Consider the following 19,653-nt stretch of genomic DNA (forward strand, 5'->3'; position numbering starts at 1 on the left):
TTTTTTTTTTTTTTCTTAAACGATCACTGTTTCTTCCTTTTTGTAAGGAAAAAGTCTATTCTCGTTCATTACATTAGTGTTTTTGAAGTGGCAAATGCACAAAACTGCCACATCATGTACAGCACGAGAGCTATGCAGGGTTTTCTTCAGCTGAGCATGATTGTGAGCAGTAATTGAGATTAGCTCCCCAGGAGAAGGGACTCTGTTCTCCTCCTGATTTTTTTTTCACAATAAAATAGTTGCACTTAATGCATTTACGAGTAGGCTCTAAGTGCTAACATACTTTCTTCCCATACCCCTGCCATTTCTGTGGCAGGCTGACTGAAGAAATAACAATACATAAAGCTGCAATAAACACTTAAGGTCTTAGGTGTCTGCTTCCTCTGGCACTTTCAGATTTTCTATTTGAAGATAATTTCCTTCAACACTTCTACGTCTGAAGTGCCTGGTTTTGGAGACCTCAGAGTATTGTTTTTGTACATATGTTAATTAAGGTTCTTGCCAGCTCTGTGTGTGCATTAAGTAATGGTACTTGCAGGTGCAATGCAGAGAGGTGAAGGGACATTGTGAAGTTATGGAGTGAGACAGGGTAAAGCTGCTGAGTGCAGATACATCCATGAATCTCTGAACAAGCAAAAGGAGGGAGGTGGATTGATCACCCATCTACAGCTATGGGCGGTAATTCAACATGTGGAGTTCATTCTGTGGCCTTAAGGTAGCCAATAGATATGCTGGGATGTGCTCCACAGCTTTGAGCAATATTGAAAACTTGGATGGCTCTAAAGAACTTTGCTTCAGCTTTTTTTCCTGGAGAATAATACTGGCATTTACAGTCAGACTGTCACCTGGGAGTACACTGGCTTAATTCAACTAAGACCTGTGAGCTGTAGCATTTACACCTTTGTGAAGGCAGACAACTCAGGGCACCTCACAAGAGGTGACATGTTCACTCACCTGTAGATAAAAGTGGTTTTACTAGGTAGGACTGGGGGTCCACGTTCACTGATGTGGTCTCTCATACCAAATGTTTAGGGAAAAAGTGATAAGAATGAACACATATATGGAATGTCCTGGCTCTTTTTATGCTCCAGAAAGGCACATCCAGGGAGTCCTTTGCCATGACTAGATTATCAGGTGGAATTTTCTAAAAAAATATAAGCAAAACAGCTGGGACATTGCCTGCCATTGGCTTTGAACAGGAGTCAAGTGTCTAAAAGCCTTGAAGAGTTTTGGAAAGCCAGCCCTTTATCCTCCTCTATGAAGTTGCAGTGAGTGGTGTTGACACTCAGTAGGATGTTATTGACATGTGATTTTCTCCTCTGATCTTGCACAAGGGCATGAAGCACAATTGCCCTCTGCTGTGTGCGAGCAGAGGAGCTTCAGACTCATGTATCAGCACTTTGTGTTTCTGAGTTGCTCTCGTGAACACGTGCGGAAGAAAAATACCAGTAGAACAAGGACAGTTCCCAGGTTAGATAATGTGTTCCATTGATTAACCTTCTTTATTTCACTTTTAAGTGCAGTAAACATAATGAAGCTGAGAACAATCTGGTGTTTTTCCACCACTTTTAGCAACCTCTTGTCATTTTAAGCTGCTGATATTTCTTTTCTGGTACTACCTGGTGATCCTTTTTACACATTTATTACTGTTGCTTCTTCTGAAGAAATAAATTTGCTGAGAGTAAAGAAAGTTGCTCATTAGGGCAGTGTAATTAAAGGAAAAGTAGACATCATGCCAAGTTCTGTTTTCTCAACAAAGCGCCACCTTGGAGATTGCCTGAAACTCAATTACTCGTTGCTATGCTTATTAAGGAGAACAATGTGCTGAAATGATCCCTACTCCTAATAACCTTGTTTTCTACATGTGAATCATGTTAATAGTTTTTTCTTTAGTGCCTTAATCACCATTTATAAAATGGGTCTGTTTCTAGAGGGAGAATGGGGAAGGTGGGCCGCTTGGTGGGTGTTCTCTGAATTACCACTCTTCATGGAGAGTGTCTTGTTTCCTGCTGGTCCACAGTCATTTTTGTTTGTTGTTGGTTTCTTTTAATTACATAGAACAGCATTTATTAGCAAATTACATCTTGATAAACAGTTTTTCTCTGGTAACGTGAAAATGTTGATCCTCTGCCTTGCTCCCCTCATTTGGGGTACAGTGTCTTCTATGTCTCAGTCTCTTCTGCCTCACCGATGGTTTCACCAAGACAAATAAGTTCTGCAACAGAAAGATGGCATTAACACCAGCTAAATAACCTTGTTCCAGTAACTAGCCCAGTGCCCAACTCTTCTCCCCAGCATGCAGCCCTGTTATCTTCCCACTGTCCTCGTAACAGTGTTTTCAGGTCCTGTGAACAGACTGTTCCTGTGGCCACCAAAACCCTGTGTGCCCCTGTGTCGGGCTGTGTTACAGGGACCTGTGAGTAACAGTCCTCTGTTGAGGGCTTTGGAAAAGACCTGGGGCCATGAAGGAAACATGATGTACTCCCATCCAGCCCACAACATACCTACGCTGCTTAATTCCGTGCTTAAACCTACCCCTCTAAATGCACAGGCAGCCCATTAACAGGATATTCCAGCAGAAGTGGAGAGCAGAGGTTTTAATCATGGTACCAAGTAGGGCCAAAACTGTCATGGGAATGTGGATAAATTGCCTGAGGTTCAAGCTCTGTGGTGGCCAAGCTCATCCGAGTACCAGTAGTTTCTCCTGAAATTCTCAGTCAAAAATGCCGCAAGCAGTCATAAAATAATTGTGCGCAAACCTCACCTTTGATCAGAATTGTGGATAGAAGTTGTTGAATGCTGAAAATATTTAAGGGAGAGAGAGGGAGCTCATTTGTTCGTAAGCAAAGAGGAGATGAGCTCAACTGAGAGAACTTTGCTCCCGGTGTAGAACAGAGCTGGAGAAATGTAAGGCTCTTCTCTCTTTGGTGCATGTCCATGCACATGAGATGAGGCTGGTCCAAATACTACTAGGGTCTTATATAACATGTAAACTGCCCATTATATATTATAGGAATACACTGTTCCTAAAAAATGCTGTGTTTTAATCTTAGAAGAGAATACAGGGATGTACAGTTGAACATTCCTTCTCCCTGTTTCATGTCAGAATATTTCAGTCCTTTTATATAGAGTGCAAGGGGACGTGATTGAAAAGGAAAGTCCTACCCTTTGATGTTTATTTTGTTGCATTATCCACTTTTCATGGGTCTATTATTCCAGAATCCTATTGAGCCATTCATCACCGAATGGAAATCTCCACTGTTGTCAGTAGGGAATTTCTGTCTCTAAATCACATAATTTGGCCCCTATTACTTAACTTGGAACCAGATTATCAAAAGTGTTGAGCACCAGATTTCCAAAGGCTTAGCACCTCCCACTGAGGATGGATTTTCAAAACTGCTCAACACAGAACACATCCTGTTGTGACCCTTTAAGGACAGATTTGCAAAAGAACGCAGCAGTTCCCTTTCACCAAAGAGCTGAGCCCTTTCCAAAATGAGCCCAGCTTGCTTTAGCGCTGAGCTGGAAGATGAGAATTTGTGAAAATATGGCCTTTAGCAAACTCTCTGATATGGAAAACACTAAGTTACAAACACCAGGAAGGACTTGAAACAAGTGCTTGAGAAAATACAAACCTCCATGTTTCAAGATGTGCCAATTTTTATTGACTGATAGAGGGGCTGGGGGAAGAATTTGGATCTGAACAGGTTTTCCCATAATTGCCCAGTAGGAGGTTTCCTGCACATTCCCCTGCAGCAGCTGCTGGGCAGGATGCTGGAGCAGAGCACCGCTGTGCTGAGGCAGCATGGCATCCCCCTGCTCCCAAAAATGCATTCACTTAGCAAAATGTGATTTGCAAGCAAAGTGGTGCAAAGCAGCCGTTGTTCTTCCACCAGCCTTCATGGGGAAAAAAAAAAAGAAAAGATAAAATAAGAGAAGTGTCTATTTACTTCTTATAAAAATGTGTTGAACTTTCTTTTGAAGTTTTAAACCCAAGATTTCCCTTGCCTGCACTACACTGCCTTGTTCTCCAGAGAGGCTTGGCTGATGTGGCCAGCAAGGAAAATCTGTGGTGTAACCTGGGGAGTTTATGGGGTAATAGGTGAGAGTGTTAGTTCTTGACCTGGAAGTTATTGCGGGTGGATGGCAATGGAGAATGCAATGAGGAGAAGAGGGTATTTCAGTCTATAAAAATGCAAGACTTTGGACTTTAAGCCTGGGCACCACTTGAGCTCCTTGCAAAGTAGTTCTGATAAACTTCTGTGTTTCAGTAAACTGAAACTGCACGTCCTGCTCGTGTCTGCTGGAAGGCGTGTGTTTCACTCCCATGTGAGAGCAGGCAAAGGAACACTAAACGCTCAGCAGCCAGTTTGGGGCCTGGCACAGTCCAATGCAAACCAGCCATTTGTTTTTGATCTCTGGAACTGCACAAAACACATAGAGAGCCTTAGCACATTTTGCTATCAGTCTTCTGAGGTCCCTTGTGAACTTGGGATGGCTTTTTGTTTGGTTATCCAGCTCCACTTGCATTTGGTTTCACTCTGACCTAAGTGCTTTTTAAGATACTGAAACTGATGAAAAAGAAATAAAGCGAAGGGGGAGGAGCAGGCTTGGTAAAAGCTTTTGTCATTGTTACAGGACTGTGCAGATTCTATGATTATCCTTTGCCTTGTTCAGCAGTGTATAATTTAATGATTGCATCCAGGGCATGCTATTAACTTTCTTTTCTACTTCTGCGACCCCAAAGCTCATTCATTCTTTTTACTATTCCCTACTTGATGCGTGTGTATGTGCGGGGGGGCAGTGGCTAAAGAAGCATTATGGATTTCATATCTTTGCTTCATCTGCCACATTATGGCAAATGACAGTTGATTAGGTCTTTCTATAGATCATTACCAATTGTTTTCTACCTTGCAGATACTGCTATTACGACAAATCTATCATATCCTAGAGATCCTATGCAGCTTGTTATTTCTGTGTGATTTATTACACTCACAGTAGAAATGTTGTTAGCGAACATTGGGGAAGCAGTGAATATATTGAGAAATATCAATGTATCCTCATGTTCTGGCTTGCAGTGACAGTCAGTGATCCATCTCACTGACACTTACCTTGTTAACATTTTGATCAGATGGCAAATTTGTCATTTTTCATGGTAACAAGTATAAGTTTGTACAAGAATTGCAAAAACATGGGGAAGATAAAGGGCCCCTCTCTTAGTTTTTCCCAACGTGATGTAATCAGTAATCTTTCTGGAAAATGAAATAATTACTTGGTGAAAAAGCTTATACACTGGAAAATGCGCCAGTGCTAGAAAGCTCAGATTTCTCTTCATTTGAGAACTGAATGAGTTCTCTCTGCAGCCATTACTGACACTTTGATTAACACACCAAACCAACATGAAATGATAGCATAGAACAAAAAGGTCTACAGTCAGATTTCCTCTCCTTGATTGTGGTGGGGAACACAAAGATCTTGCGAGTAAAAGTGAAGGCATTATCTCTGGGAACAACAGAGTACAAGATACTACAAACACGGTGCTGCAAACTACTTATGATGCTCTCAACTCGGCTGTGGGCTCAGCAGCTCTCCTGTGCTGAAGTGTGGGCAGGAAAACTCTGCTCAAAGCACAAGTGGGCTGCACGGGGGGGGAAATTACAGCCCCTGGTGCACAGAGTCGTCTCAAGTGCCAGTGACTCATCTGCACAGCCCACAAGCATTGGGAAGGGGGTAACAAAAGGAGTGAGATGTTGTCTCTTGGAGCAGTACAGCTGTTCACCATCTCTGCACGGTGTTAATAAGGGCTTGTCCACCTGGGGGATTGTGCAGGGCAGTGCTGATACAAAATCAGCCTGGACAGAGGATGTGTTCAGGGCTTAAGCTTCAGGTCAGGACCAAGCCAGACTAAAACCACCAGAAAGGGCCCTTCTTTCGGGACTTGCATTAATTCAGTAGCTGAAAGTTTTATTCAATTGATTATTCTTTGGGTTTCATCCACTGAAAACTTGGCTGCACTGTTTCAGATATCAGTGAACCACAAACGGCAACTGCCAAATGTCACCTCTCAGTCAACATAATGGAAAAACCAAGGGCCATACAAGCAGTTCTTCATTTCAAACTGATAGTTTTAAAAATAGAGGCTGTATATGGTAGAGGAGTATGTCTTGAGAGTACTTGGACTAAAATTTTATTGAAAACATACAGCTTTTCGTTCTCATCCTCACCTAAATGACTGGCAAGGTCTGATCCTCAGCTGGGTTTGGTTTTATGTTGTTGCTGCTTTTCTAACTTTCTTTATAATGCCTTGTCAGGATGTAAATGTTTTGAATTTATTATTAGAAAGACTTAGATTGTATTCAGAGAACAGACACGGAAACTGAAAACTGCTTCGTCGTGTCACTTTGGTCATAACAGCACAGATTTGAATTGTTTAATTCTCCTAATGTTATGCATAGCGATGCAATAGTTCAGGCGCCAGAGAACTCGAACAGCGAGTCTTAATGCTCCACAGCAATTTGAGAAAGCACAATGTCATCTACTAGAAGGTCTAATTGTTATGATTAATATTTAGCATAGGGAAGTCTATGTGGAAGGGCACAAGTTACATCTGCTTGGTGAATTGAATGAATTACTGATTTTTCATTTCCTTTTATTGTTAGCGTCCTGCTGAATAGCAGAAAATGTATGAGTACATACTTGCTATAGCAAAATCTCTTGGACTAAAGGCTCTGCCTCTTAAAAAGCCACTCTTCAGATGTCTGGTCCAAGGGAACAGGTGGGCGGCAGCACATTTGCTGCTTGCTGAAGTGTGAGCCGAGGATCTCTAATGGGGAGAACATTTGGGTGCACCACAGGTGCAGCTGCACCAGAGCGCAGAGACCAGACAGATGCAGGAACAGGGCTTATAAAGGTGACAGGTGACAGGAGTGCAGGGCGGTGGCAAGGGGTGACTTTCCTTCCCGAGACCGACTGTGGCAGAGCATCGTCTCACCAATCTATCAGGGCCTGGTAGCACAGTTTTTCTTTTTAATATTGCCACACCATAAATACAACTGCCTGATAATTCTAGTCACTTAATAAGCGTTTCTTCTCACTGAAAACAAAGGGATTTAATTAAAAAGGAAGAGAAATACTTAATTTTCAGAGAGTATTGCTGAAGGAAGTTGAGCGAAATGTTTTCTGGGAGAAAAACTAATAGTGAAACAGGTGCAATGAGAATAGGCAGTGAAGTAAGTTTGAGAGCTGGTTGACAAGATATTGCTGTAATTTGTCTTTAAGATCACACAGAGCGCTGACAGATTTCTCTATGTCTTGGTGACATTCATATAAAAAAAGTTTCGTAAATCACCAGCTGAAATTTCGGACAATGATTTCTGATAAAGGGACATTGGAAAGCTTCACTTTCTGAAATTGGTGACTCATTTACCATTATCTCCATTGAACAGCTGAGATCTTCCCTTTAGGAAGACAGATGAAAAATTATCTTCTGAATGTACCATATTGCTTCCGATTTCAGAGAGGAGAAGGGAATTAATGTTGAGGATGGTGTTGCAGTAATTGGTTTCAGATGCAATGGGCTGCAAGTAAGTCCCAACAAGCAGCAAGCGGGGGATTCACCAGCAGAGCAGCTGGAGGGTGGTACTTATTTTTTCTAGAATAAGTAATCAGTGTTGTTCATCAGTGTTTTGCTCTTTAATAATTAGAACAAGATTAAAAAAAAAAAAAAGAAAGGCAAAAAGCAGAGCAGTTTATTGCTGGGAACTCATTTATGGCTGGATCAGGAGTTAATGTTAAACTCTGAAGGTGGTTAACACTTTGACTGAGATAGCATATGGGGGTGGTTAGTGCCTGGCCGTGGGAACGCGGACCACCAGCTTCTGTTCAGTGCATTGGGAGCTGAGGACATCTGCGCTCACACAGGCTCCTTAGAGTCCAGTCCTATTCCTAGTTAAACCAGTGTGAAGATATATTAAGCTTGATTGGCATTAAAATGGGCTCTTAAGAATTCTCCAGAGACTACACAGGACATAGCTGATCCCTCTCCTTCCTCTTTATTTAAGTGATGGAGCTCCTCCTCTTGGGCTGTTGGCATCTCTCTTTTGATGCTGTTGATACAGAGGGATTTTCTGAGCCTGGCTCTTGACCCTCTTGTGCACCCTGTTGTGTCAGACCATGGGATTCGCTACCAGGGGAGTCCCTTGGCTTTGTTGATGCAGTGAGATCAGATCAGCCAAGACTCATGGTGTGAACTGTGGTGTTGTCATATGCAGGGACAGGCGCTGGACTCAATGATCCTTGTGGGTCCCTTCCAACTGAGGACATTCTGTGATTCTAAGACACAGTTCCTTGACCTCAGCTCTCAGGCAGAGCTTTCTGTGTCCCTGGTCATGGGGCTTCTTCCCTGCTCTGGCTACTGCAGCATCTATTTCACAGTAAAGCTGGTTTCATCTAATCATCAATATGCTAGAAATGCTGTGGTCTATTTTTAAATCTATTTGTTTCACCAAGAACTGAAAGATTATTTCAGTACAAAACTGTAAGTTGCTGGATTTCTGTGATTTCTCCTCCTTCGCACATCCTCAGCTTTATAGATATCTGACAAGAAAGCAGCAGCAAGTGTCAAAACAATACATGTTGCCAACAGTAAGGTAAACCATCATCAAAACAATGTTTTTGTATGTGTGTTTTTATATTTTTTTTCTGGCATCCAGTATCAGTAGGAAGAATTTAATATGAAGAAGAAAAAGCCTGAGCAGGGTGTCTGAAAACCAGACTTTTACTCAGGTGAGTCAGAAGAACACTGAACTCAAATGGCGTTATAGACAAATATTGAGTTTTGCTCATTGCGCATTTGACAGCCACTTACAGCAGTTCACTGGCCTTTGCTAATGGGCATTTGGTAATGCCCTATATCTCTAATAGCCATGACTTTATTTTTTAATGGATTTGAGGTTGCTGTGGCTGAGAGGTCCATACATTGACTTCTTGCTAATAGTGCTTAACATTTCTATGAAACTTAGCTGTGTTTCTTCATTTCTTTATTATGGGAATATTACAGCCGTGGCATTCCTGAAATGAGCATGTAATGCATTACCCTCCCTCATTTTCCACTCCTGTGAAAACCTGCTTATGGGAAAGACGGACTTACTTTGTTGTGGGCATGAGATATATAACTTGGCCAGAATTCACAGAGAAACAAAAATGGTTTTGCGGAACTACTGTGGGTTTTATGTTTGCTTTTTTGCTTTTGTGGTTGGCTGGCAACTCTGTAGCATGAGCTGAGTGGTTGCCGATGTCTGTGTGGTGCTATTTGTCTGCAAATGCCAGATTTTCTTGTCAGGAAATCAAACCCACACAATATACTTTCATTGCCAAGAATGATGTAAAGTTCTTTTTGCTTTGTTTTATTTATTTATTTTTTCCAGAATAGGATTTCTACTGTATCTTTGCTTTGCCAGGATCTCTTGCTTCTGTTTCTGTTCCGGCAGGACCAACGTGACTTTGTTTTGCCTGGAATAATGTATGTCGCTTCAGCCAGGAATTGGACAGTGCTCCTTTGTGCAGATTTGTTATCTAGGTGTTTTTTACAACAGGCGGGGAATTTGGTGAATCTCAGGTGCCCAATGCATAAGTTGTGTCTGTGGCTGCCAAAGAGAACCTGCACATTGCAGGTCTTGTCGTATAAAACTTCGACTTTGTTTGGACAGCAAAGTAACTGTGTGTTTTGCTTCACATGGAAATATACAAATTTGCCCAATTATAAGTTGTTTATTTGTCTTGCTTGAGACCATGTTCGTTCCACTAGGAGTTTTGTTGCTTGTTTCTTTGGTATCTTTCCACTTCACGGTTAGCATTCTAGTGTGCTCCAAAGATAAGCAAATCTGCCCTGCCACCACTTTTCAAAATATTTACCACTAGAAGATAGTATTTAATTTTAAAAAGTAGTGTTGGTTTTGCATATAAGAGCACGCTGAATTTAATGAACATGTAGTGTGTGTAATGGAAAATAAGGGGTTAAGGGAGAGATGTTCACTTTTGCTGTAATTACTGGGATGTCTGCCTGCACACTGAATGAATACTCCCAGTTGGGAAACAATTAAATAGACTGGACTGGAGACATGGAGAAAACAAAATGAACTGATGGATGTCAGGATGACGGACTGACAAATGCAGCAGGTATTTTCTGTCATTTAACATATACGGCTGTGTGATGCAGCACGGGCTCTCCCACCTGAGGGCCACGCGTGCCAGTTGGCACGAGGGTCCCCCCGGCTCGGCATCACTGCCTTTCTGGGCCAGCCCCACTGAAGGAATGTGATTTACTGTGAAAAATGTGCCGATCGGGCTTGACTTTGTGCCACCAGGCAGATTAGCAAATTGTTTTGTCTGCCTCCCGTTGCTTTATCCCAGCCAGTGACATCTAAGCCTTGATGATTTCGCGGGTCTTCATTAAAAATAGCTCTTTCTCTATCTGATTACTGAGCCCCATCTGGGGAGAAACGAGCCTTTCATCTGTGTATTATGAGGCCATATCTGAGCATTTTGATTCCATAACACAGTAAAACCAGACAAAATTTCTGTTCAATTGCTTTTGCAGCTCATCTCTTGAGTTCTCTATGAGCCCTGTCCCTGTCCCCAGCACTTAATGTCTGGAGTTAGGGCATTTTTCTTGGTTTTGATTGCTCTTTTACTGCTAAATGCAATTTTTGTAATTGGTTACATAACTTGAGGGTTTTATTTTAAATTAATATAGCTTTGCAGTCATTCTACATATGTTGTTCTTAACATTTCCCTATTATTTGGATTAATTTAACTAATTTATCACCACTATTTAGATATGCATTGTTTTTATAACACTTGCAACTGAGTTAAAGCATACTTGTTGGGCTAAAGGCAAAGTTAGCTTCACTAAATCAAGCAGCTTTCTTTTCCCATTCTGTTACTGTATATTTACTCATACAGTTTTTTTTCCCTGTATGCTCCGGTAGTCTGCTTTAAAAATGGCAAATACTCTGGTAAATAAATTCAACTTATTTTGATTATAGAGTAAAATTCTAAATTACCCCTCAATATTTAAACACGTAATTAACAGCCAACCTCTCTCACCTAAGGTTAGGTCTAATGTTCGGTGGTGCCAGTAGTGAAAGGAGTAGAACTGATGGTTAACTCCTATTTCTAGTTGGTACCGGGCCTGTCCATCTTCCGAGTCTAAAGACAAATGGTCAGGCAGGGTTAACCCAAAAGCCGGTCCAGTCTGTCCTCCCATCAAGGGCTGCGTCACCAGGTCCCTTGTTCACACACAGGGCAATTGGAGATATTTAACAGTGGTGCCAATCTCTCATCTTCCTGTTTTCCAACTAGTGTGCTGTACGGAGACCAAGCAAATATGTAATATGGGAGTTATGGTCGAATTACTTTCTTAAAGGAAAAATATCCTATGAAAGCGGATTTCTGCTGTAAACAGGCTGTACTTCCATGGCTACAAATACAGAAGGAGAAACAGAAACACTGAAATATTTCACTGGATATATATTAAAGCTGCCTTTGGGGACATGGTAAGAAAGGCTTCCTTCTGAATGTGCATGAAAGGAGCAGCACACAATTTATTGTTCAACAGCCCTGGCCAAACCCTTTTTAAATGAATATATGCATGTATTTCTGGAGTTTGGCACGTGAAAAACCCTTGTGGGTTATCTCTCTGGGTATGCAACGGTATTAACATATAACAGATACCAAGACCAAACTTTCCTCAGCTGGATAACTCTTCCATTGATGGTCACACTGCAAACAACAGATATTTGAGTTAAGGATTTCTCAGGCAGTAGAGAAAGTAGCTCAGATGTTCCATTGACTGTTAGTGGGGAGAGGGGATTTATGTGGTTACAAAAGGACACAGGTCAGGTTAATAAAGGACAACTCACGTTCTGTCTAAAGGGAGGAACGGTCAGGGTTTTTCTCATAGCTGATCAATTCAGTATATGCAAAATGATATTTTTAAAAAGAAATAAACTGATTCCCTTAGATTCCACTCTTGATCACATGTAATACACAGTGAATTTATTTTGCCATAGTGTTAACAGAGATTGCATATAGTTATTTTTTTCCAACATGTGGTACTTTGATGATTTCTCACAAATTACAATTTTTAATCTTAAATTGAAAATGTGTCCAGAAATTTAACTAGGCCTAGGCTCGCACTGTAGAAAATAAAGAAAAGGATTGCAGCTCTCATAAACCCTTATCCATGAGTAATTATCTTGTTATGTTAAAGTGGTTCTCCTGAATATTAAAATAATTAGGACCAACAATCTCAGCAATACTTTCCTCAGATGTTGTAATTGGCAGGGGGTGTTAACTAATTAAATGTATTTATATTGCTGGCTGGCTAAAGAAAAGGATGAAGCACTTGTAATTGCCGAAATTTAGCATGAGCACATATTTACTACAGAGAATAAACATATAGATTACAGTATTTGCGGCAGTCTAATAGCTGGAGACAGAAATCCCAGTGCTTCCTGGGGGAGTTTCTCATTGCTGGAGGGGAACTGGAACGAGGGGCTTTGGCAGGGGGGGTTTGTTGGACCCCATAGGAGGGGGCTCTCCCCACCCAGCACAGCAGCTCGGCAGCCACGGCCATGGGATGAATCCTGAAGCTGCTAGGAATTGCCGTGAGGTGGAGGGAAAAGGCTCAGGGTTCATAGGAAAGACTTCAAAAAAATATCACTATAAAACTGTCTATTGTCTGACCTCTGAAGTAATCAATTTTGGATTCAGCCCCCTATAACAGTTGGACATTTCAGGGTCAGCAGAACAACTTTCTGGCAGATTGAAAAGCTGTGTTTCTGAGCCCAGGGTAGATTAGAGTAAAACCGGGCCAAATAAAATGAGGCTTCGAACATCTCACTTCTATTTCACTGCTATTGGAAGAGGCAGTGAGGGCTGTTCTCAGAGAGCAGGGATGACATCAACCTTTCCCTGCTTTGCCATCTCCCCTTCCCCATGTGTGTGCTTCCCCTTCTTTTGGAGGAATCCCAAGCACAAGCTTGACCCTGTGTAGAGTTGATCAGGCACAGCTGCTTTCTGAAGCATCCCAAAAAATGCACAGGAGGGACAGTCCTCTCAGAGGGGTGGGACATGAAAGCCAGGAGATGCATCTCCTGTCCCCAGCATCCCCTTTGCTGCCTTCTCTCCTCCTTCTCCTCTCCCTTCCTTAATTTCCTTCCTTTTTCTCTCTCCTCTCCTCCAGCTTGGTTCTCCTCCAGCTTTGTTCTCCTCCAGTTTTATTTCTTTCTGCCATTTCTTCTTGTTTTCGCTGCCATCCCTCAGTCCACACTCTCATGACAGCACAGAACAGCGGCATCTTTTTCCCAGCTAGGGGCAAGCAAGAGCCCATTAGCTGCCTCAGACAAATCCATCTCCCCTGCTCGCTCCTCATTTTTAGCCTCCTCATAAATGCAAATTCACTTCACTAGAAGGGACATATGTTTACAATCCCACAGCTGGTAGGTACATGTGTACCAGGAGTGGGTGCCAAGGTTATATAGACACATGTCACTTTTATCCCAGAATCCCATTTGGCGCCTGGGAACATCTTCATGCCATAATGCTGTGGAGGTCATTACTACACCCTGTAATCCTCCATGAAGGTTTTCCGTTTTCATTTATACACAGTAATAAAATACACATCTCAGCATCAGGCATTAGGATTAGTACTGACAAGGCTTAAGCTGCAATGTTTTAAGGATGCATTTCCAATGTGAGTAGAGTAGCTAGCACACAGCATGCAATTATGCTGGCTTCATGGAGGGAAAGATTTATGTTTCTATGTTGTTAATATCACAGTGACACCAACAGCATAAAAGGAATGTTATTTTAAAAATAAAGATTTAATTAGTTTTCCATTGTAGTACCAATCTGTTATTATTATTTTACATTTCTAATGTCAATAACCTACCAGAAGTGTGAGGAGAAATGCCCTTTCTGATTTCAGTGTATCTTTATTTCTTCAAGACAGTTGAAATTCTGGGAAGCTGTGACGTGGGTCGGCTGGCTGGGTTCAGAGCAGGTGATGGCGTTTGAGGCTCTGTCAAGACCCCCACCCAGACCCTGCCTGTGTGTGAGCACGAGCATGTGCCTTGCTGATCTAGTCCCTGTGTGTTTAGAGCCAGGCAGGTCAGGGTATTAATCCCCAGTGAAACTCCCAACCTCCAAAGCACAGGCTGCACTGCTGCTGTGTGCCGGAGAGGAGGGAGGGAGTGTGCGTTCCTTGCTGAGAGAGCTGACACCTTCCCCTCTTCCTTCTCCCTTAAATGTCACAGCTCTGTTTTAGCAGCCAGGAGAAAGGTGTCCTCTCACTGTGTTCTGCCATCTGCCTCTCCTCTTCCTCAGCTGGAAGCTGGAATCTTCCAGGCCCTCCTTGGAGGATGTATGAGGACTGGATGAGATGGAAAAGAAGGGGATCTGCTTCTGGTGTCTGCTTCCATGCAGCACATGGGTGATAGCCCTCACGTTCCTGCCCCATCACCAAAACCCGGAGTAAAAGCAAAGTCCACACAATAACATGGAGTGCATTGCTTCCCAAAAAACCCCGTTATGCACCCCCCATCCTTAGCATCAGGAGGCTCTAGACCAGGGGTGTCAAGATACTCCAATATTTATACAGTCCTAAAATTACATTTGGCCCTTTGAAGGCAACCACCAGGCTGATGTGGCCTCCAGTGAAAATGAGTTTGACACACCTGCTCTAGAACTCTCCTCCCCACATCACTTCATGATGGAGAAACAGGTGACCCCACAACAAAATGTAAATTCCTTGTGCCAAACAGATGAAAAGGAACAAACAGATCCATTACAGGCAATAATCTTTTCCTAAAGTTTTTTGGAGTGCACCAGTTATTTGAGATTGGGGAGCCTGACACAAGCATGGTCGCTAGGTTATATATTCATTTCTAGTTTGTGGCCATTCTACACTACAATAAGCACAACCGGAGCCCAGCGGGTAGACTGCTTTTACATTGCTAGATTTGCAGTTGCTGGCATACTGGAGATATGAAGCATTGAGAAGCAATTTCATATATTGCTGTTGCCACTTCTGGCAGTTTCCTGCCCTTCAAGATATTTGTTGTGATAGGAGGGAACCACCCTCTCCAAAGGAAATATATTTAAAAGCCCAAGGAATGCTATAGCTCAGTGTGCTTCCCTGGGCTTTGTGTATATGTCATTATTTTCTATTTTCTTTTCTAACTCATATTTATTTTTTTAATTGCAGCCTTAACTCCCTCTGCCTTTTAGCAGAAACAAAAAATCACTTAGGCTGTTATAAAAAGGAAAACAGATAAGGCTGTAGAAATGACACAGTCATTAAGTCCATGTATTCTTACCTTCACTTGTGGGGTGAAGAGGTGCAATTTCCTGCCTTGCAGGATGGGTGCTGTTTTGACAGAAATGTAATGATTAGACAAGGAATTACTGGAGGGAGCCCAGTGGAGGGCTACGAACATGATGAGGGGTCTGGAGCATTTTTCTTATGAGGAAAAACTGAGAGAGCTGGGGCTGTTCAGCCTGGAGAAGAGAAGCTGAGAGAGGATCTCATCAATGTTCATAAATATCTCTAGGGTGAGTGTCAAGAGGATGGACCAGACTCTTGTCAGTGGTACCCAATGACAGGATGGGGGGCAATGGGCACAGGAGGTTCCACCTGAATATGAGGAGAAACTTCTTTGAGGTGCCAGAGCCCTGGAACAGGCTGCCCAGAGCTGGTGTGGAGTCTCCTTCTCTGGAGACATTCAAGACCACCCTAGACACATTCCTGTGTGATCTGCTCTGGTGACCCTGCTTTAGCAGATGGGTTGGACTGGATGATCTCCTGAGGTCCCGTCCAAACCCAACCATTATGTGATTCATTCTGTGATTACATATTACGTTATTGTTTATTTGTAGTACGGCAGCTGTCAGATCCTGGAGGGGACGATGATGTCGGTGTCTAAATGAAGAGCGAGGGGGCAGAGGCAGCCTGGCCTCGTGGGAGGTGTTGGCAGTGTCCCGTCATGTCTCTGTACCCGGTCCCCTGTCTGTGCTGCTGCTGTCCTGTGCATTTCTCTCATGTTCTTTTCCATTTTAGGGCTCAGATGTCATGTCTCCCTGCGTTAGATCAGAGCCATTTCTCCAGCTAAGTGGGACACACACACACACACACACACATCGCATGACCCTGGATGGAGCATCTGTGCTCACGGGTCTGACATCTCATAGGAGCTGCCAGCAACTGCTGGCATCTGGCAGCCCACTGCTTCCCTTGATCAAAATTTCTATGGATTTCTGGGGGTATTTCCTCCAAGGACCAGGCTCTGAGACCACAGAGCCTCTGCACTCTTGAATGCTGCCCGTGTAAGCCAAGCCCAGGAGCAGGGCGCTGTCGATCATGCATACTTCTGAAATTTTAAGAATAAAAATCCACATTATCATTGCAATTCATACGAGTGTCCTGTATGTCAGCTTGTGGTACAAAGGAAATCTGTGAAAAATACAGTATAGCAGGTCCCTAGCAGAATAAATATTTTCCTGTTCTATGAACTTTTCATGATGAAATAGTCTCATCTCTGTGGAAAATCATTGTATTGCTCCAGCTGTTGTCAATAACTTTTATGCATTGGCTGTTTTTTCCACTAGACAATATTTACACTTCTCCGCTCACCCCATTGATCTTCATTTTTGCAGGGAATTTTTTGGGGGTAAAATATAACCCGTTTTTTTAAAAAAGGTAAACATCCAGGAATTGCACTCGAGGGAAGATATACAGTGTAGACTTAGTGACAACTTAATAGCTTGTAGTATATCAGATGTCTTCTATGCTGCCATCTTCTTGGGGAAAGCATTTCTATAGCACGTATAAACCTATGCACATAGAAAGCTGTGTACACTCTCTCATTTATTCTTTCTCAGGTGTAGCTTTCTTGGCCCTGGCAGAACATGTACAGTGCTGTACAGGAGCGGCACAGTTCTTCTGCTGCAGGAAATGGAAGAAAACATTAATTCTCTTGCTCAAACATTTACAACAAGCCTGTAGATTAACTGTCCCTTCACTGAATAGTGTTTACTCGTTTTATAGAAAATGCATTATTTCATTGATTTAGCTTCTATTTGGTATGCTAAAGAAATCAAATTTCCATATAGAAAAGTATACACAAAGGATATGACCTTTTAAGTTTAGCAGAGAAAATAACTGAGTGCGGTGTAATTAATATGCCATATAAATGCCAACAACAACATTAGTGCACCATAAAACCAGCACAGTTAAAATGATATAGTCTGGAAATGAAAAAGTTAAGTTTCTGTTAGCTTCATTAATTTGCTCACATGGTATTTCTGTGAAAGAAGCACAGGAAAAATAGATCCAAAGTGAAAATATGCGCTTTTATTAGGAGGAAGCTGGATCCTGCTCAAATCTTGACCAAACTCCAAAGAGGTGTCCACCCCCCGTATGCTATAGTATAATTTTTCCAGTGTTTATACCCTTCAAAGTTTTTCCTAAAGCATTATGAATGTCTCAGATACAAAGCCTGTCCACACTTGTAGATACATCAGCAATAATTTGGTAAAACACTTACATTGCTACAGTTATATCATTATAATGTATCTCTTCCTAGAGTAATTATTTTTTCCTGAAGTAGTTTTCTCATGCAGAGAATTTCACGGTCATGGTTATGGTCCAGTTTCCTTATGTGGGTGAAGTCTTCACAGGGGATAAACACTTTCTAAGGTTCAGATGGCAGCCTGTACCTAACTCTAACAGAAAGGGTGTTCTGTGGGCTGTTAACGTGACCGTGTCCAGCTCTTCATCCCTTGTTTTAGTCATTAGAGGTAAAAGGAACGGGGTGGGGAAGAAACAAAGCCTTAGGTTAAAACAAGAAGGGATCTATTCTGCCTTCTGTATGTGCCCAACTACCATTAATAATAAAATGTTAATGATAGTTATGTTTTCACATCAAAGGCAAACCAGAGCCTTTCATCTCAGTTAAATCTTATTCGAGTAATTAATAGAAGTAGTTGTCTAGGAAATAATAATAAAAAAAATATAGATATATATATAGAGAGAAATTTCTTTGTAGACCATTGCAAACTTTGCTGCCCCTGGGGAGCAGCTCCTAGAATTGAGGATGCCAACAAATCGCATTTAAATGGGTTTGTCTCTGCTTTCCGCCAGCCTTGACTGCACTGCATCCTAAAAAAACTGTGAAACATGTTATTGGCATTGCAATAGATAATCCAACCAAAATCAAATAAAAAATCCCTGACAAGGCCTATGTTATCAAAATAATCATAAATCTTATGTGTGTGCCAGCATTAAGCATTCTGCTCAGGCCTATGTTGACATAAAAAAAAAGGGAGGAAAAAAAAGTCATTTGAAGTTCTCAAATCAGCTCTGCAGCTGTCGTCTTCTTCTGTGCGCTGCTGCCGCAGGTCCTGCCAAACCGCGCTGGCCGCTCGCTTTGGTGCACCATCACAAATCTGGAACCACTCCCTCTGTTTCCGACAGGCAGAGAGGGACAAGCCCAGTCCACAGCTCTTATTAGGCTGGTATTAGTCAGGTCTTATTTCTGATGTCTGTTGGGCTCCCTGCAAATGCTGAAGTGGCCCGTTGAAACTTTGGCTTCTGGTGAATGCAGTAGTTTGTGTTATTGGGTTGCTTTCAGTGGTGTTATGCAAGCGGAGGGGGAGTGGGAAAATGTAGCATGGAGCAGCAGTCCAGCTGGGGTGATACTCCGGGCTCTTGCACGATGGCTCCACATTGCCCATCCCCAATATATCAGTCTTATGACTTGAGAACAGTGTATTTGTGGGCAGTAGGACTCCCGGCCAGCCAAGAAGGGACTTGGAGGTGATTCCTAACAGCTCTGACTGTACCCACACCATTTCTGCCTTTTCAGTTTCACTTTGGCTTGCATGGTCCCCACTCCAAGAGAAGCGCCTGAGGCTTAGCATAAGTATTGATTTCAGGAAGAAGGTTTGTTAGAGTTTTGGCAGAGCTTTCTGCTGCCATCCCCGGAGCACTCCCCACCGTGGGTCACTGATGTGTGTGCAAAGCCAGAGCTGACAGGGGTTCACTGGAGACACAGAGGCACAGCCCGCCAGGAAATGCTTCCTGCAAATAGTTTTCAGTATCGCTATCCTTCACACGTGTTACACATCTGTGCTCCTGTGTGGAAGAAAGTCATGGCAGAAAACACTTAGCCATTTCTGATCACGTTAGTCATGAGTGACAGAACATACAAAAGTGTCGTGTGGGTCCCAGGAGACAGGGGGCATGGAAGAACCTATTTCTTCTCCAGACTCTGATTTCATCAGCAGTCCTGGTCAACTGTTTTGTGTTTCCTTTTCAGTGTTCATTAGATATTAATGGGATAAGTAGTCTGAAAATGATACTGGTGTGGACAGTGTCTCTAGCAAAGTGTAGCATCCAGGGAGACAGCAGTTTGGTACTTTGGTGTGAATTTATCCACGTCTCATGGACCCCTGCCATTTGCAAACCCTGGCTCCCTTAGATCTGTGACTTTCACCAAAAAGACCTTGGAAGTAGAGGACAGTAATATATTTTAGAACTTTAGAGATCAGAAAGTTTTTTTATACGTAGATGTGCACTGTAGAAGTGCCTAT

At 42.4% G+C, this 19,653-nt stretch overlaps 1 protein-coding gene across 1 annotated transcript in view; it reads left to right on the forward strand.

The window, feature by feature from the left end:
- FHIT (fragile histidine triad diadenosine triphosphatase) overlaps positions 1–19,653 on the forward strand; it is a gene marked incomplete at its 3' end in the record, with an annotated part of 421,401 nt that overhangs the window by 356,004 nt on the left and 45,744 nt on the right. The window lies entirely within an intron of this gene.

This window comes from Nesoenas mayeri (genome assembly GCF_963082525.1).
Source record: "Nesoenas mayeri genome assembly, chromosome: 10".
Classification (NCBI taxonomy): Eukaryota; Metazoa; Chordata; class Aves; order Columbiformes; family Columbidae; genus Nesoenas; species Nesoenas mayeri.